Here is a 22,640-nt window from a genome sequence, read left to right on the forward strand (position 1 = left end):
GATACCAGTTAGTAAATCTTTTAAAAATGAACGGAATTTGAAGGACAAAATACCCATAAAAAGCGCCATTATTTTTTGTTTGTTTCTTGCCACTGCTTTCCTAAATCAAATGATTAGCATTTTCATTTCAGTTTTTCGAGCGCTGGGAATGTTCCAATGGTTCAAAACTTCCTTACGAGTTTCTATAGCTTTGAAAATTAATAAACCCTTTTCAATACGTACCAAGTTATACGAGTAGCCTTCATTACTATTATTTGTTAGTTCTAAATTTTATAAGCCTTGGCCAGTACGTGCGAAGTCAAGTTATACATGTAGCAATTCCACCAGCCTCCAGGCTGTGAGAAATCGCTGAGTTGTAAAAAGAAGACTCCACTGCAATATGGTTTGTTTGACATTATGAATTCAAACACAATCTAGAAGACGGTTCTTCAACGTCTTAGAATGATTTGAATGAGTTACAATAAGAAGAATCCACTGCTAGAAGAAGGCTCCTCAACGTCTTGGAATGATTTGAATGTGTTGCAATAAGAAGGTTCCATTTCTAGATGGTTTGTTTGAGATTATGAATCGATACACAATCTAGAAGACGTCTCTTCAATGTCTTAGAATGATTTGAATGAGTTACAATAAGAAGAATCCAGTGCAAGAAGAAGGCTCCTCAACGTCTTGGAATGATTTGAATGAGTTGCAATAAGAAGGTTCCTGTTCTAGATGGTTTGTTTGAGATTACGAATTCAATACACAATCTAGAAGAAGGCTCTCCACCTTCATAGAATGATCCGAATGGGTACAATATTCGGTACATTATACTGATCTGACAACTGCGTCTTATTTCAACAATGATTAGATATGTCTCACATGGTACAACACCAGTGCATGAACGAATGACATCAAATTTCAGTTTAGGAGAACTTCGAGCGATAAATGTAGAGGGGTTATAGTTTCCTATGTAGTTCGAGGATGCTTCATTGATTATTTAGGGGAGAGGAGAGATGTCTAATGCACTGATCTTTAATTTTTATAGTACTAGTCCACCAAGTTATCAGAAGTTGAGAGATGTGCAACCAATATTTAAACAAAAATAAATAACATTAAGTGAAAATAACTATCTATAAATAGTTTTTTAAGTGTCTACATTACAAATCATGTTGTTCCAATTAGAAAACAAAGAAAACCATAAATCTTGCCAAAATGGTCTATTCCAGAAGTACAAAGTAACAATCAATTCAACCCCATTCATAAAGCTATGTATCTCATATGTATATTCCTCCATTCACATAATAAAAAATAAATGTGAGCCATAAATGTTGCTTTATTCAACATTTAAACCCACTGTGTTAAATAAATGACACCCAACTCATTAAATTCAATAAATGACAAAGAATCCATTAAAATTCTCATTAAAATAGATCAAAGCACATGGATGAACAATAACCAATTCCCAATCATGGATCACATCCAAATAAATTTAGATCACATATTCAAAATGAAGCCATTGCAATCCATGTCAATCCTTGCCACCAATTAAGTTCAAGTGCAAAAAACTATAAAAGAATTTCAACCACTCTTGAAGTTGCATGTTTAATATTTAAACTATTAACTAGTCCTAGACACAAACCATCACAGAACATTTCACAATATATTCAGTTACAACACAATTTTTTTACAGTTTTATTTTCATTTCTCACAATTTTTATTTTTTTTCTTACAGTTTTATTTTCATTTCTCACAATTTTTATTTCAATTTTCTTCCAGTTTTATTTTCATGAAAGTATATTATTTTTCTATATCGCGAGTCATTTGCAAGTTGATTGGAAAATGTAAAATATTTCAACACAATAAATTTAATGAGAAATGACAAATATATTCACATGGACAAATATGACAATGTGTAGGAGAAAAAGTAACGAGACTAAAATGTTTGTCCATCCACAAAAATATTATAAAAATATGACACACCCATATATTATTGGCTAGTATGGCTACCTAGAGATGAAAAGGAACATAACTAGTTTCTTGTTGAACATCAATCGTTTTCTATAATACGGATTCCAAGTGGGAAAGACTTCATATAAAGTTCTACACATTCATCCCAAAGCCAAAAGAATGCCATAAAAAGTAGTTCCTCAATTAGAATTAATTGGAAAATAAGCCTCTTAGCTCCAAGTTAATAACAACTAGATGATGACTTGAACTAACAACGAGAATCCACTACAAAGTTTTCCAAAAGGTTGTATAGTCTTTAGCATAAATTGATGACATGTGGAAATAAACAATGGAAAATAAATGACAACAGTTCCTTCCTCAATTAGCTATCAGTGACATAAACTTGGAATGGAAAAAATAGACGTAGAAACTCCCTATGTTTCCCTTTCTTCTAGGTTTTAGCATAAATTGATGACATACAAAAATAAACAGTGGAAAATAATTTAGTGATAAATGAAAATAGTCTCTTTCTCAACTCGTCATCAGTGACATAAATTTGGAATGAAAAAAATAGATGTATAAACTCCTTTATGCTTCCCTTTCTTCCAGTACTTGTCATATTTGTTGAGACACGAAACTAATCTAGATGAAATTTAGATTAAATTTATAGTGAATAAGATAAAGATGAGCCTCGTTTTAACAATTTTCTTATTTTTATCATTTCTCTTAGTTTCATTTGAATAGGAAATTTCTATCAATGGTTTTCCCTTGAAACAATTTAATAATCACTATGTCTCTCTATAGCCTACTTACCAACCTAGCATTCAAATTCTCAATATATTTCATTTATCTTTCAAATTTTCTTAAACACACATTATATTTCCCTTCATCAACTACGACATGTTTTTTGATAGCATCCTCTACCTCTACCTTGTCCAACATTTTGTGGAACATCCACTCAAATCAATCTCTGAACTTCCTTTTTATCCTTTTAACAAAAATTTTAACATTTCCATTAATTATTTTAAGATGTGTGTGAGTGTTTCCAACCTTGTCAGACTTGAAATGGAGATAGAAGAATTCCATATCCAATTCAAAATTCAACACACTTTACAGTTTTCAAGATTTAAGGACTGGTAGGATTGCAATTTATTTTTCATGTATGATGGTATGGGATTGGCATAACAAAAATCACCAAACCCTTTATGTAAATTGATGTTGGTAGAGGTAATTGTTGAACTCCTCTTCCAACCTATGAAAACAACTTGTATAAGCACCTAACTCTCATGATAGTGCACCTTACTGGTTTTTATTTTTTTCCCAAGACTGCCTATCTATAAAAAAGAATTATACCAAATAAACATCTTAACCAAAAAAGGACCTAGGTGTCACTTTTTTAAGCTGAAATTCCTCCTAGAGCTTCCATCATTCTTGACGAGTGTTATCTATAGTGATAACAATATTGACAAACTCAAAGCCATTCCAACAATAGGAGAATCACTAACCATTACTAAGGCAAGCCTAGAGATTCTAGTAAGTTGCTAAATTCATTTAGCAAAGTAAGCCTACAACTTCCTTCATGCATAAAGATTCTGATGATTAGGAATAACAATAATGACAAACATGAGGCTAAAAAATCTAAGTCAAACAACAATAACTAGACTAGATTAACATCTTATCTATAGGAATAACAATATTGACACACTCGAAACCATTCCCATAATAAATTTGACAAACTCAGAACCATTCCCACAATAGGAGAATCAATAACCATTTCTAAGGAAATTTTATATCTTCTATTGAGTTGGTAAACTACATTAGCAAGGAAAACCTACAATTTCTTTCATGCCTAGAGATTGTGATGATTAGGAATAACAATAATGACAAACATGAGGCTAAAAAGGTTAAGTCAAACAACAATAACTAGACGAGATCAACACCTTGTCTATAGGAATAACAATATTGACAGAATTAGAACCATTCCCACAACAGGAGAATCACTAACCATTACCAAGTCAAGCCTAGAAATTCTATTCAACTACTAAATTACTTTGCCAAGGAAAGCCTACAACTTCCTCCATGCTTGGATATTGTGATGATTAGGAATAAAAATAATGACGAACATGAGGCTAAACAATTTAAGTCAAACAATAGTAGCTAGATCAGATCGACAAAGTATCTATAGGAATAACAATATTGACAAATTCAAAACCATTCCCGCAATAAATTTGACAAACTCAAAGCCATTCCCACAATAGGAGAAAAGGAGCCACATGTCACTTTTTTTAGTTCAAATTCCTCCTATAACTCATAAAAAATTTATATAAAACATATATTGATATAATTGAAGACATACAACTAATTCTAGGTCAATTTCAACACACTTGCAGTAGTTTTCCAAGTGCAAATATAGTCATGGTATTTTAATTGAAAAACAAGTTATCAAAAAATAATCATTTGATATATTTGAATACATAAAAAAAAAATCATTTTTTAGATTTTATTTTTCAAGGATACTGTGAAAAAGGTATATGTATGAAAATTTGTTAAGCTGTTACTAACATACATGTTGATAATTTCCTGTAGTAAAGCAAAAATACTATTAGCTTGTATGAAAGCATAATTTCAATTATTCTTAACAAAATTCATGCAATAATTGTACAAGTAGTTGTGTCTATGAAAAGTTTTAGTTATGTTACTCGTACAAGGAGAAGCGGCAAGTGAGTGACCATGTGTGCCTGACTACGATTCCCTTCATCAGATGAGTACATGATAGGTGATGTGAATGAAAAAAATGCTCCCAACAATGTTTTTGAGGATGACGATGTGTATGAAGCTTAAGTTTTCACATTATCAACCATAGAGCCACCATCAACCACAGTACAGGGGGAAAGTTCAACTAAAAGTATCATTGCTACAAGAGGTTGGAAAAAATAAGACATGTTAGTTGTAATTGACGAAATAGAGTTTAGTGGATATTCATTTCAGGCGTCTCCAAAAAAACATGATATTCATCCTTCATCAATACATTATTGGAGAAATGGTCTCACTCATATAAAACATAGAGGGCCTCTTACAATTACGACTAAAGAGAAAGGGGCTGAGGTGGTTCAGTGGTGTAAAGAGATGGCCCAATTGGGACATGGGCTAGAGTTGATACAACTCAAATCCACAGTTGCTAAAATATGTCAAGGGAGGCCAAACCCATTAAAATATTGGTTTCCTATTAAATCATGGTGGTTTGTCTTTAAGAAAAGGAATACAGACCTTGTATTGTGTACAGTTGAAGACCTTGAAAAAGGTAGATCATAGTGCCTTGTAGCTGTATGTAAGCTCTATGACACTCTTGCTAGTGCATATGATAAGCATTGTTATGGTTCATACCATATATGGAACTGTGATGAAACATGTTTACAGGCAGGAAGGAATTGTGGCATGCAGGTAATTTCCAAGAGAGGGAGCCGAAATGTACCAAAGTTTTTTTCCTAAGAGAAAGGAGTGGATAACTATTCTATGTTGTGTAAATGAAAGTGGTTCTTCAATCCCATGATTTTATCTATTCAAAGGTAAAACACAACTGGAAAGCTATATAAAAAACTTTGAATGCGCATTCCCATGCATGGATAATTAAAGAATTTTTTTTAAATTGGTTTTTTCACTTTGCTGCATCTGTACCAGGTGGTGTGTTACTTAATAATATAAACCTATTGATATTATATGGCCATGGAAGCCACATTGTTGTACAAGAAATTGAGGAAACAAATAATTTGGGCATAAATCTGTTAACATTGCCAACTCATAAAACTCACAGATTACAACCCCTTGATGTCAGTTTTTTTGGCCCTTTCTAGAACTATTTCAGGTCAGAGCATGATGCATGGATGGAAAATAATCCATGGGTTGAGGTGAAAAGGTTCAAGTTAGCAGAGCTTTCAAGTAAAGAGTTTAAAAGGGCTTTAACACCATCAAATATCAAGGCTGGATTTAGGACGACTCGAATGTGACCACTGACTTATGATTCTCTTATGCATCATACTAGTTGTATCGAGTGGTTTCATGTGGATGGTCAAGAAGAAGGGCATGTCAAAACATGTGTTTAATTGCAAGAAGAAGTAGATGAACAAGATGATGTGGTTGTAGCTGGTAATATGATTTCCTCTTATCAAGGACATTTATATGGTCATGATGATGAACATTTATGTGAAACAAAATATAATCATGAACCAATTGATATTAACATGAAGGTCATTCTACCAACTAAAGCACATGGAACTTCTGCTACTGATATTGTTAACGAAATTGTCAAACATGTAGTTGACAATGATGATGTAGTTGAAAATTACATTTTTGATATTGCACTAGGAAGCAACAATGACCAATTGACATTGCCAAGCCAAGTAACCCCACCATCATGGATGGAATAAGTTTTTATTAATTTTAAGACAAACATAGTGTCTCAAGAACTAATGAATGACGCATGAACATTTCCTCACAACTAGAAAAAATGAAAAATGAAATTTTTCATTTTTTTGTGGAGGATAGATCAATGGAAGAAGATAGTGGACATAATGAGGCATCAGATGAAGAGAATAATATAGTTCAATCAGTTGTCTTGGATATTGAAAGGAAAGCGCCAAGAAATGAAATGAAGATGGGAGGGGTGGAGAAGTTACTTGGTCGGTTCCTAAAGATACTAGTACACTAGTACAAAATGGCTAATCCGTTACTAAACAAATGACTAAAATTCGCATATAAACAACCATTTTTCATTTGGTGACCAATAGTGGCTAATTTATAGTTTCTTATAACGTGACTAACTTTTAGTTGTATTTAGGTCAATCATTAATTGGTTGTCTCAGTTTTATCATTTAGTAGTATATTTAGTCATAAATTTAGTCATTTATTTAGTCATTAATTGCCACAATTAATGACCAAATACACAACAAAATATACTATTACATGATCACCTGAGAAAATTAATTAATGACCAAAGAAATATGACCAAAATGTTGATTACATTATAAGATATTGTAAATTAGCTACTAATAGTCATATATATGAAAAATTTAGTAATCATTTGTAATCACAAATTTATCATTTACAGTAGTCATTTATCTTTTTTTAGTAGTTCATATTCATCATACAAATGACGGATTTAGTAGTTTATATTCATTTCATTTACATTCATTAATACTCATTATAAGTGGCTAATTTAGTCATCGTATATTCATTTTATTTGTGTTCATCATTAGTCAATATAAATTATTAATTTAGTAGTTTTAGATTGATTTTATATGTTCATTATTAATCAACATAAATTAATTAGTATTATTTTGTGACTAAATTGAAAAAAAAATGTTATACAATGTGCATGTTCATCTAATAGAAATGAAAATTACATATCTTAATTACAACACTAAATAATATCAAGTACAACTATAAATAACTTCAACCACATAAATTCTATTATATGAAATTCCAAGTATTACAATATGAGTTTCCAACTTAATATTGATTTGACTAGAATTTACAAATGAAATATTGTTTCATCACTTCAAAACATTATCATTGTTTTTCTGAGGCATTGTTGATGAATTCACCAACTCTAAAGGCATGACCATCAATTTGTATGTGTGTGTCTCATGCATGATATTGGTTTTGAGAGTATCACTAGACTCGCTCTCTTCTTTCTTTCTTTTTATATTTGTTGCTCCAGTGTTATTAGTCTCCTCTTTCTTCAATTCCTGCTTCGATATCGTGTGCAAGAAGGGTCATACTCCTATTTTCTTCCATATTCCATAGCTCCAATGATTGCAATCAAACATAATAGATATGAACAAATCATATATCTTAATGACAACATCTGTCATTACCAACTCTTACAAGGAAAAAGCCCACATTAAATAAGTAATAGTTTTGAAGTCATATATTGAATGTCACTAACTCGATAGCATCCAATTACCAAAATTTACCAACTCCTACAAGAAAAAAGCCCCATATTGAATAGGTAATATTTTTTAAGTCAAATACGAAATGTGACTACTTGATAGCATCCAACTACCAAAAATTTTGGATAGCTTGGATGAAAGCCACATGAATGGAATTTATTTCCACTACATCTCAGTTCATGTACACATTAACCACCTTTTATAGCATGAAATACCACACCCTAACATAATCCTCACTTACAACTGTGAAATATTGTCCACTTGTATCTCAACAAACTAAGTGTACAAGCCTTATATTCCTTTGAAATAATAAATATATTAAAGATACCAACCATTTCAAAGAATTTCTTTATCTAAATCTAATAAAGGTTTACAGTCACTGAAGATATTTCCAAAAAATACTTAAAAAATAAGAAGATATCGATATCACATGTGGAGACTGAAGATACCTTAAGTAAAATAATTTAAGCAAAACTAAGAGAATCAATGAACTCTGAATATTACTAAGAGAATCAACAAACTTTGAAGCTTCATCCAATATGACGTAGAATTTTAATGTACATAACAAAAGAATCAATGTGAATGCAAGATAACACAAAACATACCTCTAGAGAATCCCAGTTGTACCTCCACCTCGGAAGAGGAATTTCTTCCCTTCTTTCCTCAACTACTTTTGATTTGGTTTTCCATTATTAATCCATTCATTGACCGATCTATAATTCTAAGTGACAAATTCACACTGTAGATTCAATATACCTTTACACATATGCACAGAATAAGTGTTTTGATACATCACCCTCACACTAATTAGTTACTAAAATCATGGAAGAGATGGCGCACTGTCAAATCAAGTTGGTACTGATGTTAGATTAATGCATGAATCAATATTGAATGGTTGGAAAAAATGATTTTTATTATTTCAATATTTTTCTTACACCCACCTTCGTTGTGTACACTGGAAATTAAAGATTTGAGTTTTCAAGTGCTCAATTGAACTAAGGTTGTAGTTTCAAGTGATAATATTCAACACTAAAATATGTGTACATGAAATTTCAAAAATAAAATAAACACTAAAAGGAAGTAGAGATACAGTCTTATAGCTACCTATCTTCAAATGGAATGTATGGAACCCAGTTCATTTTCGTTTCCTTGATTGGTACTACTATCTCACCTTCCATTTGAACAAACTTAATTCCAATTTTATCAGAGGGTGGAAATGGGGATGTAACCTATTAAGAGACATTTCATGCTTCTTTGAAAACAAATTCTAATTTTACACTCCCTTCCAATATATCTGACCGAATGTACCCACTTGATTTTCTTCTTTCATATTGAGTTACATCCTAAAAAATATCAGTTTCAAAAGCCAAGACAACACCAATATAGATCCTAACACACATCCATATTTTCCACAACCATAGGAATTAATACTCTCTTACAATTAGATCACTAGTTTTAATATATATTTTTTTATTCTTTCCGTTCTTGATGCACATAAAGTGATCTTCTGTTAGTTGGTAACTAAGCATGCATATTCAAAGAGAAACATAACCTCGTAAATGGTTTTTCGTTTCTAATTTTATTATTCTTTTGACAAAAGGTAAAATGCATACCTTGTCATTCATAGGGGCAAGGGCTACAACATGATACACTTTTCCATCGATTTACATTGTGCATACCGCACAAAATTGTTCATACATATGCCACAAAAAACCTATTGAAAACCACTTTACAATTTTTTAAAAATTTTACTTTTTTAGCTACGAGAAATTAAAAGACATCCACTTCATGCAACTGTTTATTTGAGAAAAAATTATGGTGAATTATCTCAATCACTTATGTTTGAATTGAAAGTTATATGCATTAGAAACATCAACTCAAGAAATATCTCTAAATTATGTGTCTTGAACCCAATGTGTGTTGTATTTTTATTTTTAGCATCTCGCCGCTAAAGAAGATGTTAGTGTTCCATACTATGGCTTCTCATCAATGTATACTTCTAACAACAAAAAACCTTAGAAATCCAAATTGGCACCTACCACAGGGAAAATGCATGTATATATGCATGGGAGTCTGTCAAGTTTAGGAACAATAACATATATCTTTAACCACCACGTTTGAAAGAAAAAAATTAACTATAAGGTCTTCATTGGACACTAAGAAGAATTGAAATGAACTTACATTTCAACCACAACTAAATTAAATCTATGATGAGGGGAAACCCTTGCAGAAACATTTATAATTACTACTCCATATTCCATTAGAAAAACACCATATATATATTTACTTTTAGGTAGCCTATCATCTCCATCTAGATTAGCCTCATCGCCCTTCCAAATAACATGTCGTGCAAATAAAGCTCCTGTGGGATCAAGTGCTTTGGCCATCTCTGTGGCATAAACTTTATTACCCATTTTCTAAACATGTTGTCTGTACAACTTTCTTTCCTAGAACATAAATGATAAAAGAATGAATAAGATGAAATAAAGAATAGATCCATCTATTGGCATGCATAGAAGTTTCCAATTTCACATTGTAAATCGAATGACACATCTAAGAACTACAAATTGCAAATATATTGATAGCTCAATCCAAATTATAGTAACCTTGTCCAAAACATTTTAGATGTTAAGCCACAATTTATTCCACATTCACATATAAGCAAAAAATTTGATGTTGAGGTTTCTCTTGGTCTTGCTCCTCCTCCTGCCTTAGAATTTCCTCATGCACATGATATATTTCAATAAATTGTTGGACAAAAAAATTCATGAATTAGCAACATTTATATACTCATATTACCATGTATCAGTTCATTTACTTCACATCCCTCTTTTCCTAGGAATCACCAGAATTATAACAAGATGGTTTATATTTAATGAAACCTTAGCTAAATTTAGAAGTGTCTAATCATGGCCCAAAACAAGGCAACATTTCTTGGCACTAAACATCTTATTTTTTTCTTCAATTCTCCATGTTGTTCCTTCTGGATTGCAACTCATTGCTCTTCACTTATCTGTTCCAAGAGATGACCCACATCAACCCAAGGATTCAAGTTTTTTTGTGTCAAGTGGTATTTTCATTTGAAAAACTCTATGAGGGGTATAACCTACATGCTAGAATACTTTGGAAGCGTTATGTCCTGTGTAGTATCTTCTTTTCAAAATTTAGAAGATTCAACGAATTCGTGATCCATGTCAATGGGTCAGTTTCTCTAATTGATTTCCCAACAAACATCTATGACGATAGAACTCATAATGTTTTCAAGTTAGTATTTTTTAGCATTTCAACAATTCTTGCAAGATTTTCCATGAAATGTTGTTCAATAATAGCTAAATAAGGAACCTGTTACAAATTTGGACCCATATTTGTAGTTTCTGGTCCTAAAGCCATACATATCTTCCTTCAAACTAGGATAAACTATTTACCTATCCCACTCAATTTCACATTATCATTACCTGAATTCATGTGAAGAATATGACAGGGACAATGAGGTTTCATTTGATGCTTCTTGGAGTCTCCAACCTACCCAAGCAACAAATAAAATAAATGATGAATAATTCATCCGAAGGAATATTGGAAAAAAAATAGAATATATAGTTAAACCATGCAACAAGTTACATTTGAAATGGATTAGAATTGAAGTCATAGGTATCTCTTCCAACACAGAGAAACAATGATACAACTTCCAAGTCATATTTTCAAAGGCCACCAATTAATCCATTACAATTGACCAAAGCCACATGCCTTGGGTCACCTACTTCAACCCACATATATAGAATGAAATGAAAACAAAATAAATATATTTTCCACTGTTACATCTTTCAAGTAGTCATTACACACAAGATACAACTCTATTAACTATGTTGAATCAGCAACATGTCTTGCTATGGATGTTCCTTGAGTGTCAAGTTTGGAAGAAATTGCTAGTGCTTGCAATGTATTTTTATGTTGTACATTTGAATTCTTTGGTGTGCTTGGGTCAAATGTTATTTCTTTCCTGGATGTACAAACACATTATCTACTAAGACCTTACTAGGGAGGATTTGTCTATTGACATTGATAAGGATTTTGTGCAGGTTGTGTTGACAAACTTCTATTGTTATTGCTTAATGAGGTGTATACACGTAGTTGGGTTTACCATTATATCAATAAATACAAAAGGTATATTTTATTTCTCTTCTCCTCCTCACCTATAGATGGAATCCTTGGATTTAAATTAATATCTATACTATTTGGATGAATTTAATTGGATTCAAAAACAAGTTCCAATGAAGTACTTTCCTGATAGAATCATTTAGTCTTTTGTCTTTTGTTTCTATTATCAATAGTGACATTATGTGTGTGTATGAAACATACTATTACTATAACTTCTCACAATATTGGACCTTGATAGGTCTCCATTGCTGTGTATTTCCATTTATGATTCTCGATCCCAATTAGTAGGTTTTAGAAAGTGGTATTATGTTCAATCCAACCACCACATCTAGATGTCACAACTAGATTGGCCCTAGATAAAGAAGTATGTTCTTGGATTGGCGTAAATAGAGTTATCACACATATGGGAGTTTCATAAATCCTTCCTGAAGTGTTTGAGTAGCAACATGGACCAATGAATCACCTAGCAGGACCTACGAGTGAAGGACATAGGACCGAAAATGGAGACCAACTTCGATGAACAAGAGATCATCATGTAACCCTAGTAAGGAACTTCCACACTACAGGTCCGAATAGTGGAGTTTCCCATCACCCCTGATGAAGCCACCTTCATTGGAAATTATTTGAAGCATATCTTGAAAAGGCTATTACAAAGTGAGAGCCCTCTAATGAAGTTGCTGATGGTGAACCCACTCTCCAGCAAGACTTACTATCTTCCAGTAAAGGATACTTTTCCACCACAATAGAAAAACAAAATAATTGAGTCGCAGTTTTGTTGGTGTCACAAGTCCAACAGTATTTCCACCTCCATGGAGAGACCTTCTAGGCCCAATTTATAGAGGTTATTGTTAAGACTCTATTGTTGGTCGATGAAATACTGTGAGCGTTTGGATTTATGCAAACTAGAGGGAAACATATTCCACTCGTGCATATAGAGGATGAACTCAAGAAAAAAATCTTGTGTACTATAATCGATCAAGCGGGCTATAAGTTTATAGGAACTTCAACATGTTAGGGGGATTATTTCTCGCAACATCATCAATCGTCACCCACAAGGATGGATGGGGACTTAAATGTAGAACAAGCATACACACAAGAAATAGACCCTTTACATGAGAAAAAACAACTAGGATAAATGCATATGCGTGAGGTACACTTTTTAGACCCCACTTCCCCTCTAAATTAGTTTTTAGCCATGACACATATTCAGCTGTTGGACGGTGATCCAAAATACCATCTAAGAATCCTATGGGTTCACTAGGAACCAGATATCTCCCAATACCTTATTGAAGAAACATAGAAGTCATATAATAATACAGAAAATCCCAATTAGAGTGTCCTTTGTGATCCTAACAACCATTCACAAGTGGTATTCCACTGAAATAGGATGACCCTAAATGCATGCAGCAAGGAAAATTCACCCTAAATGTTATGCCTTTAGCTGACTTGATGTGTCATCAAGGGGACCACATAAGAGGGTCTCATGAGGATGGACCAGACAGAGCAGTCCATCCTGAAGCTACAACAAGTAAATAAAGATCTCAATATGTAGCTCATAGTGGTCACAGCAGATCGAGATTCTCAATTTTAGATGCGATAATAGGTGGAATTAGAATTGGAGGCAGTCTGGGGATGATTAGAGTATATGTGGTCATATTTGTGGGTAACCAATTTGGAATTTACACCTTATTTCTCCAAAACCAAACAAGTCGATACGCTCCTACTAATGGAGCTCTATGAAGCAACATACAGAAGAATGAACATAGAAGGAGCAACATATTCAACAAACCATGCAAAGGATCACCCAATTCTTAGAGGAATGTGCCATGCTCTAGTAGTAGTCAGCACAAGTAACCACAAGTATGATTAATATAATACTATCATTGTCCCTTTGGAAGTGATATGTCTTGTGTAGTATCTGTTGGCTAGTTGAATTGTTTATTAATTAAAAAATCAAGTACCACATTAATTGTCAACCTGGGAAAGTCTTTTTATTCCAAAGGCTACCACGTACTGTATGTACTTAATCCTAAAAGAATTAAAAATCTGTAGTATACGTAATTCTTACGCTAAGTTATCACAGCACAAATAATTAATTAAAATTACAAATCTGAAAAGCAAAATGATGGATGCTCTGTTGGCAGAGGATCAGGACCCTATCCTCCAGGTGAGGACGTTCAGCACCTGCCCCTGTAACCATATTTCTAACACACACTGCACTCTAATTCACCGGTGAAATATCCTTGCACAACTTCAAGCAATGAATGAAACAGAGTACTAGCAAAGCGGAAATACCAGAGGTAATGCTACAGAATCCAAACAGAGTACCAGCAGAAAGAAACTATCACACACTTACACACTTAACAGAAAAGTAAATGGGTGAATCTTGTGAGGAAGGTGGGCCCAGTCCCTCTCACAAGATTCCCCAGAACACAAAGGCTAGATTAAGTGCTTAGAACAATCTTCTATTCATCTGCCAAAAGATTCAAGTACAATAAAGTTCAGACTTGCTGATGTCTTTCAAAATCTCACTTACAGATCCCACATTAACTCCCCTTCTAATGTAGATGTCTCCTCTTTATAGAGGAGACATCTATTCCAATAGATTATTACACTTCATTCAGTTAACCCATTCTATTAAAAATAAGAATTACAAAACGTTGTTACAACAGTATAATAATATATTCTTTCTTAGGTTCTAGCTGTTACACAGCTGATAACTGACTTCGACCGTCTTCTTGGGATCCTCGCATTCCTTTATCGTTTCCCCATGCTGTTCCTGATTTAGGCAGTGGTAACTGTGTTCTACCCGCTTTAGACAGCTGTGTGATCATGCAGCGTCAGCGTACTTCAGATAATTGCTGTTTGTTATTCCCAGTTGTTGCAAAATAGCCTGCTTAGATGGTTGTTGTTGCTGACTGTAGCAACTGCGTAGTTGCTACTTCTGGTGTTGCAGCAACTGCGTAGTTGTTGTTTCTGGTGTTGGGGCAACTGCGTAGTTGCTGTTTCTGGTGTTACAGCAACTATAAATTATAATTCCTGCAGACTTAAGACAATTACTTGGCAACTTAGTCAGCTTTTCAAAGATAAATATAAAGATACTCACGAATATGCAATTAACAATTAAACATATAGATATGCGGAAAGTTACTTTGTATCTTGGGGTGATTAAGTCATTATGTAATCAAAGATTACAACTTATGACTGAAAAGGATAATATTATGGGAAAAATATAAGGTCAGAATATGTCAATTCTGAGTCCTAACATCCCCCCCAACTGAAGAGATTGCATGTCCCCAAGGATAATTTTAGGGGCGAATGTTCGCCCTTTGGCGAAATTAAGGGGTTTTAAATTTTTAGTGGGCGAATATTTTGTATCATAGTACATTTTTACAAATCACCTTTAATAGCCCACCTTATTTTAAGGGAGAGGGTAAAAAAGGTAAATTTAGCCCTTGAAATTAGGACTTACAACCTTCCATTCGCCCATTTTCAAGAATAGGTTTTATTTAAGTGAATCCTATGGGCCAAATACCATATTTATAAAAGAAGTATGGTAAATTAATAAAAATATAAATAAATGAGAGGTATGGTAAATAAATAAAACATTTTTTATATTTACTCCATAAGTCACCTTATATACATGTAAGGGTGTAAACAAATAAAAATATAAGTAAAGTGGAGGTATGGTAAATAAATAAAAAGACTTTTTATACTTACTCAAAAGGTATGGTAAATAAATAAAAATATAAATAAACTAGACGTATCGTAAATAAATAAAACCTCTTTTTATATTTAGTCCATAAACCTCGTTCTATTTAGAAGGCTCAAGAAAGAGGTTTTATTTAAGTAAATCCTATGGGCCAAATACCATATTTGTAAAATAGGTATGGTAAATTAATAGAAATAAATAAAACCTCTTTTTATATTTAGTCCATAAACCTCGTTCTATTTAGAAGGATACCATATTTGTAAAATAGGTATGGTAAATTAATAGAAATAAATAAAACCTCTTTTTATATTTAGTCCATAAACCTCGTTCTATTTAGAAGGCTCAAGAAAAAGGTTTTATTTAAGTAAATCCTATGGGCCAAATACCATATTTGTAAAAGAGGTATGGTAAATTAATAAAAATATAAATAAACGAGAGGTATGGTAAACAAATAAAACATTTTTTTATATTTACTCCATAAGTCACCTTATCTTTACGAACACTCAAAAAATGGGTGGCCAAAATACTATGCGACAAATACCATGGACTAGATTGTTATTAATACCATGCAAAAAACCATTATTAACCCTAATATTAGAATTAATAAAAATAAAAATGGCACATGGTATTGACCCATGGTATTCACCAAAATGGCACATGGTATTGACCCATGGTATTCACCAAAATGGCACATGGTATTGACCCATGGTATTCCCCTGGAATGTAGCCTATTTAAATGGGGGAATTAAACCAGCATGTAGCCTATGCTAAGATTCACTAGGACTTTACAAAGTTTTATTATTTAGTGAAAGACTCGCCAAGATCTTACAAGATTTTATAATTGAGTAAAATATTCGCCATGTCTGGTGACAGATTCGCCAAAAAATTATATATACAGATTATATTATTGATAAAATCGCCTTCCATTTTTCCTATATACCATGGAGATTCGCCCATTTATTATATTTATAAATTTAGGGGGGGTTCTTAAAATTTTCCTTGCATGTCCCCATGCAATGCCTACTCTGAGTCTGAGTCGGAGTACTGGGATGAACAATGTAGATTACTGAGACAATAGTTATAGGAAGTGGCATCAAACTTCTTCCTGAATCCACAGACAGTCTGTATTTGCCTCCATGCTGCTGCTTCTTCCCTGTTGGATAATCCAAACTATCCTTTGTATTGTTCACTAGATAGCCATAAAAGTGGAAATCTAAATCTGTAACCCATCAAACTTTCAGCACAGTGTTGCATGCAATTAACATAATGAGGTACCCTTGAGAGTGCTACCTGCAAATTAGGTGGATTATAAGGATGATATTCCTGCCTCTCCTTGGGGCAGTTTTCCCAAAACAGTTTGTTTTCCTTAACAGCCAAGGATGCCTTAGTCTTTACATAATGCTGACAGTCTTCCAGGACCATTGCTTGCAGTTGCTTAACATGGTCCTTCATTTTAGGATCACTTATCATTCTCAGGTGTTGTGCAATGAAGGTGGCTGCGTTCTGCGGTTCAGCTCTAATCCACAGAAGACAATTCTGTTCATTATGTTGAGCTGAAGTAAAGGCGTTCTGCCATGTAAGTTGATTAGCTAAAAAGGAGATAAAGGCTCTTAGCTGTATGTCGCCAACTGCAGGTATCATATTCATATTTCTTTCTTCGGACATGGCTTCATTATCGAGATAGAGCTCACATAACAAATTTTGATCATTTTTAGGTGCCTCTGCAAAGGTTTGCATAAACTGCTCTGATGTAACTACCTGATGAGGTCTACCTTCTTTGACAGCCTTTATCTGCAAAAATGTGAGTCTTTCCCTCAAAAATGTTGCATAATTAAAAGAGGGTTTCCTTGTAGCAAGTAGTCTTTGGAACAACTCAAACATCTGGGTCAATCTGGCTTTTAGTTCCTTGATTTCTTTGTACTGGGCTCTGCACTGCTCAAGTGCTTCCCAGTTCTTGTATGCATGACTAAACCAGATCCCTTTTTGCTGTTGGAATGCCTTGCCTTGTGACTGCTCATATTCTCTCCACCACTGTCCCTTTAATGCTTGAAAACTATCTGTTTCTGTGCATACATCACTAACGGAGGGAAGCTCTGTTTGTGTAAAGGCATCCACAAGGATAACCTGCTCTGTAGGAGTAGGCCGGGATGATCCAACGTCATTTTCTTCATTTCTGGCTAGTGTCTCTTCTTCCTGTTGTACTGATTCATTTTGTTCGATGGTGATTTGGGTGGGCTGGGGTGAGTCTATGCCTTTTTCCTCATTTCCTTCTTCTTCTTCTGCTTCCCTAGCAATTTGAATAGAGCTGGGTGAGTCCAATTTTTCTTCATTTCCTCCTGAAACTATTTCTTTTTCCTCCATAACAGTTTGGGTAGGCCGGGGTGAGTCTATACCTTTTTCCTGATTTTCTTCTATTTCTTCCTCTCGTTCCATGACACTTTGAGTGGGCCGAGATGAATCTGTGTTTTCTTCTGCATTTCCTGATTCTTGTGTGACTACTTCTTCCATAGCAATTTGGGTAGGCTGGGGTGAATCTGTATTCTCCTCTTTCTCATTCCTTGTTTCTTCCTGCAAAATTTCTGGGGAACTTGCTGGTTCTTTTGTGTCAGCAAGCCCTTCTGCTTGTTCTTGCGCAATCTCTGGAGAACTTACTGGTTCTTGTGTGGCAGTAAGTTCTTCTGTTCGGACCTGTGCAGTTTCTGGGGAACTTACTGGTTCTTGTGTATCAGTAAGCTCTTTAGTTTGGTCTTGTGAATTTTCTGGGGAACTTACTGGTTGTTGTGTGTTAGCAAGCTCTTCAGTTTGGTCTTGTGCAGTTTCTGGGGAACTTACTGGTTCTTGTGTGTCAGTAAGCTCTTCAGTTTGGTCTTGTGCAGTTTCGAGGGAACTTACTGGTTCTTGTGTGTCAGTAAGCTCTTTAGTTTGGTCCTGCATCTTCTCTGGAGAGCCTGTTGGTTCTTGTGTGACAACAGGTTCTTCTGTCTGCACTTTTTCTGGAGAGCCTGTTGGTTCTTGTATGACAACAGGTTCTTCTGCGTGCACCTTTTATGGGGAGCCTGTTGGTTCTTGTGTGTCAACAGGTTCTTTTATTTCAGTAGAGGATTGTGGCATTTCCATCTGTGTAACAGCAGGCTCTTTTGTTTCATCTACAACATCGGAGGCTTCCTTCATTGGTTCTGCCACTACCTTATATCCTGCTTGAGTATATATTTCACCACAATTGGTACACACATATTCATTATCCCTACTTTTCTCTGCTGCAGACGCTACTCGTGCTAAAACATGCAGGCTGAATTCATTCTGATATGCTTCCTTAACGCTTATTATTTCCTCCTGATAGTCCTGAATCTGAGATTTCAGAAATTCAATTTCTTCCTGTAGGGCGGGTATGGTAGGCTGGTCTTGAGGAGCAGTAGATTCCAGTGGAGGAAAAGGTTGTGTTTCATCATTTTGATCAGTATTCCCCACAGGTGGTTCTTGTGTATCACCTGGGGTAGTGGTTGTTTCTTGTGTTGCAGCCACTTGGTCACTATTACCTTGGGTGTCGGCAGCTGGTTCTTGTGTGTCAGCTGTCTTAAAATATGATGTCACGAAGCTATGAACACTCTGCATCTCAGCTTCCGAGGGTGAGGGAGAGGAGTTTTGAGGACTGGTGGGAGTGCGGATCCTTATAGTGATGGGCGGTGAACTAGGGGAATTAGGAGATTCAGCTGCTACCGATGACCGAGTTCTTTGCTTTGGTAGAGAAGCATGGAGTTCAGGCGTTTTTCTCTTCAGGCTAGCTTTCTTTAGGATGGGGACAGTAGCCGGGGTAGCAGGTGCCTTAGCTGAAACCCTAGTCCTTCTTCTTTTCGATGGGGTTTTCTTTCCCTGCTGCATTTTTCATTTAAGCAGGGTAATAGGGACATTGTCATCGGAGTCATTAGTAGAAATACCAAGTATGGGAATGGAATGATTGGTTCTATTGGGATATGGGGTTGTTTTCGTGGTTATTTCTACTGTTGCTTGTTCATTCTCAGCAACTTGCGGGGGTGTTTGTTGGAGTTGTTCAGGAATGTGCTCTGCTTGCTGAGGGTTTTCTAGAGGGATTTGTTCAGGCATGTCCTCCGTTTGCTGAGGAAGTTCTTCATCTTGCTGAGGTGTGTCCTCAACTTGGTGAAGAATTTCCTCTTCTTGATGAGGAATCTCATGTTCCGGCTGTGGAATTTCTGCCTCCTGATAGGGATTAATGGGGGGTGGATGGTTATTTAGAGTGAGGGCTCTATTAATCAGCAATTGGGCTAAGCAGTGGTGTTTTAAGGAAAGATGTGGATGCTTCGCTTTAACAGCATAACGTGACATATTTTGGAGACAACCCAATAGATAATATGGCATGTTTATTAACTGACCATTTCTCAAATGATTTAACGTTAGCTGGTAGCCTGGTAACTTCGGCTATGATTTCCTCCGTGACTGGAACTTGAACTCCCTGGACGACAGAGAATCCTTCTGTTAAATTGCATGCAAATTCAAGGACTTGTTGCTCGTCAAAGTCCGGAAGTCTCCTGAAGTACTCTATCCATCCCGCTTGCAAGAAAATTTGATAAATCTCCGGAAAGAGTTCAAGGACTGCTGTCGTGCCAGGCTCATGTGTAATGAGGGTTCCTCCCATAGCTGTTGTTTCAGTAAATTTCGTTGTTCAGAGCCGAGCTTCCAATTTCAGTTCAGAGTAAAACGTCGCAAATGGTAACATGCCGTGATAGGGTGGCTTTTACATATTACCGGGAGAGTTAAGGGTGGCGGTAGTTGGCGTAGTATGTCATTATGAGAGTTGCTTTGGTAATCCCCCCCCCTCCTACGTGTAAATGATATGATTGGAAGTACAATTATTTGATAGTCCTATCAACTTCTCCGCATTATCTATTATTTAATGTCCATACATAATCATGCGTACCTTCGTATTTTACCTTTTTGATTGTCGTGTCAAAAAGTCTTGTCTTGTCTTGTGCTGGATCATAATGATTACCGCGGATCTAAAAGCATGGGAATACCGGTGATTTGTAATGATAATGATGGGAAGTGATAGTAGGGTGCTGTAATCATCACAAGAAGTGGTATATTTTATCAAAATTTGTTCCTTGGGGCTGAAGTGGTAAGACTGGTGTTTTCGTACGTGAGGGAATTTGCTGGGAAGGGTATTCCGTGATCGGGAAGCGATGTTGTAGCACTGGGATTGGTGTTGCAGCAACGGAAAATTGCTGTTGTGGCAACAGGGAATGATGTTAGACGTTTGTAAAAACGGGAAATGTGCTGGAGCAATAGGAATGGTGTTGCAGCAACAGAGAATGGTGTTGCAGCAACGGGAGTGGTGTTGCAGCAACAGGAAATGGTGTTGCAGCAACAGGGAATGGTGTTGCAGCAACAGGAGTTCCGAGTCCGCAAAGTAATTCCTTTGAAACTTTTGTTCTCAACTACTTCCCAGGCTAAAATCTGCAAAATATTGAAATGTAATATCGCAATCCTTGGCAGGATTTATTAGTTTCTTAAAAAAAAGAATATCTAATCTAAAAAATCACATAAATTATAGAAACTCAAGTGCTTTGAGGGACAGCAAGTTCCCTTGGAAAACAATACTGTTTTATTTCCATGCAAGTGGCTTTAAAATCTTCTTTGGAAACCGGCCGCTGATATAACCAAAGTCGGTAGCCATTCACTAACAGTGGTGTTCTGCTTCCATCAATTGTTAAAAGTCTAACTGTTCCATTTGGAAAAACAACATCCACTTCATACGGCCCTAACCACCTTGTTCTTAGCTTCCCTTGGAAATTCTCGAAACGGGAATCATAAAGTAGAGCCTAGTTACCTTTCTGGAATTGCTTTTGCTTGATGGTTCTGTCATGCCATATGCTTCTTTGTTGCTGTATCATAGTTGTTTGATGGACGGCATCCAGTCTTTTCTCATCCAATTCCTGAAGCTGCTGCAACCTGGCTGTCTGTGCATCAGCTAAATCAAGGTTGACAACTAAGGTAGTTCTTAAGGTTTTAATCTCAAACTCTACAGGAAAAATAGCATTCTTTCCAAAAACTAATTCATAGGGTGAAAAGCCTGTTGTATTCCTCCAAGTGGTTCTATAGGCCCATAGAGCCTCGGGCAACCTCTAAAACCAGTCCCTTCTATTCTCCTTTATTGTTTTTGTTAAGATGGCTTCTATGACCTTGTTGGTACATTCCACCTGCCCATTTGCTTGGGGGTGGTACGGTGTAGTCATTTTGTGGTTGATATGTTATTTTTGAAGTGTATTTTTGAAGCCATGAGAATTAAAAGGAGGTCCTCCATCAGTGACTAATTCTCTGGGTAGTCCAAATCTAACAAAGATTTCTTCAAATAAGAATGTTAGTACTGCTTCTTCATTAGCTTTAATGAGTGCTTTGGCTTCTACCCATTTAGTCATATAATCCGTGCATACTAATATGTACACTCTTTGATTAGATGGAGGATTAATGGGACCTATAAAATCTAATGCCCATTTCTCAAAAGGTTCAAGAGTTACCTGGGGATTAAGTGGCATTTCGTCCCTATGGTTAGGCTGCCCCATTCTTTGACAGCTGTCACAAGCCTTCACATATTTTCTAGCATCTTTAAAAAGTGATGGCCAATAATAACCCATTCTAAGTACCTTGTGTGCTGTTCTTTTGTCTGCAAAATGTCCTCCACAAGGGCCATCGTGACAAGCTTTTAGTATATCATAAATCTCGTCTTCCCCAATGCATCTCTGGATTTCTTGATCTATTCCTGTGTGGAACAGACACCAGCTTATCCAGTTGTACCTAGCACTTTGCTGGATGATCTTTCATCTTTCCCTGTGTGATAGGTGTCATGGTAATTTTCCTGCAACTAGATAATTGGCAATGTCTGCATA

Source organism: Pinus tabuliformis, chromosome 3_2, assembly GCF_031772625.1.
Source record: "Pinus tabuliformis cultivar Carrire ecotype Pingquan chromosome 3_2, CPIR1, whole genome shotgun sequence".
Classification (NCBI taxonomy): Eukaryota; Viridiplantae; Streptophyta; class Pinopsida; order Pinales; family Pinaceae; genus Pinus; species Pinus tabuliformis.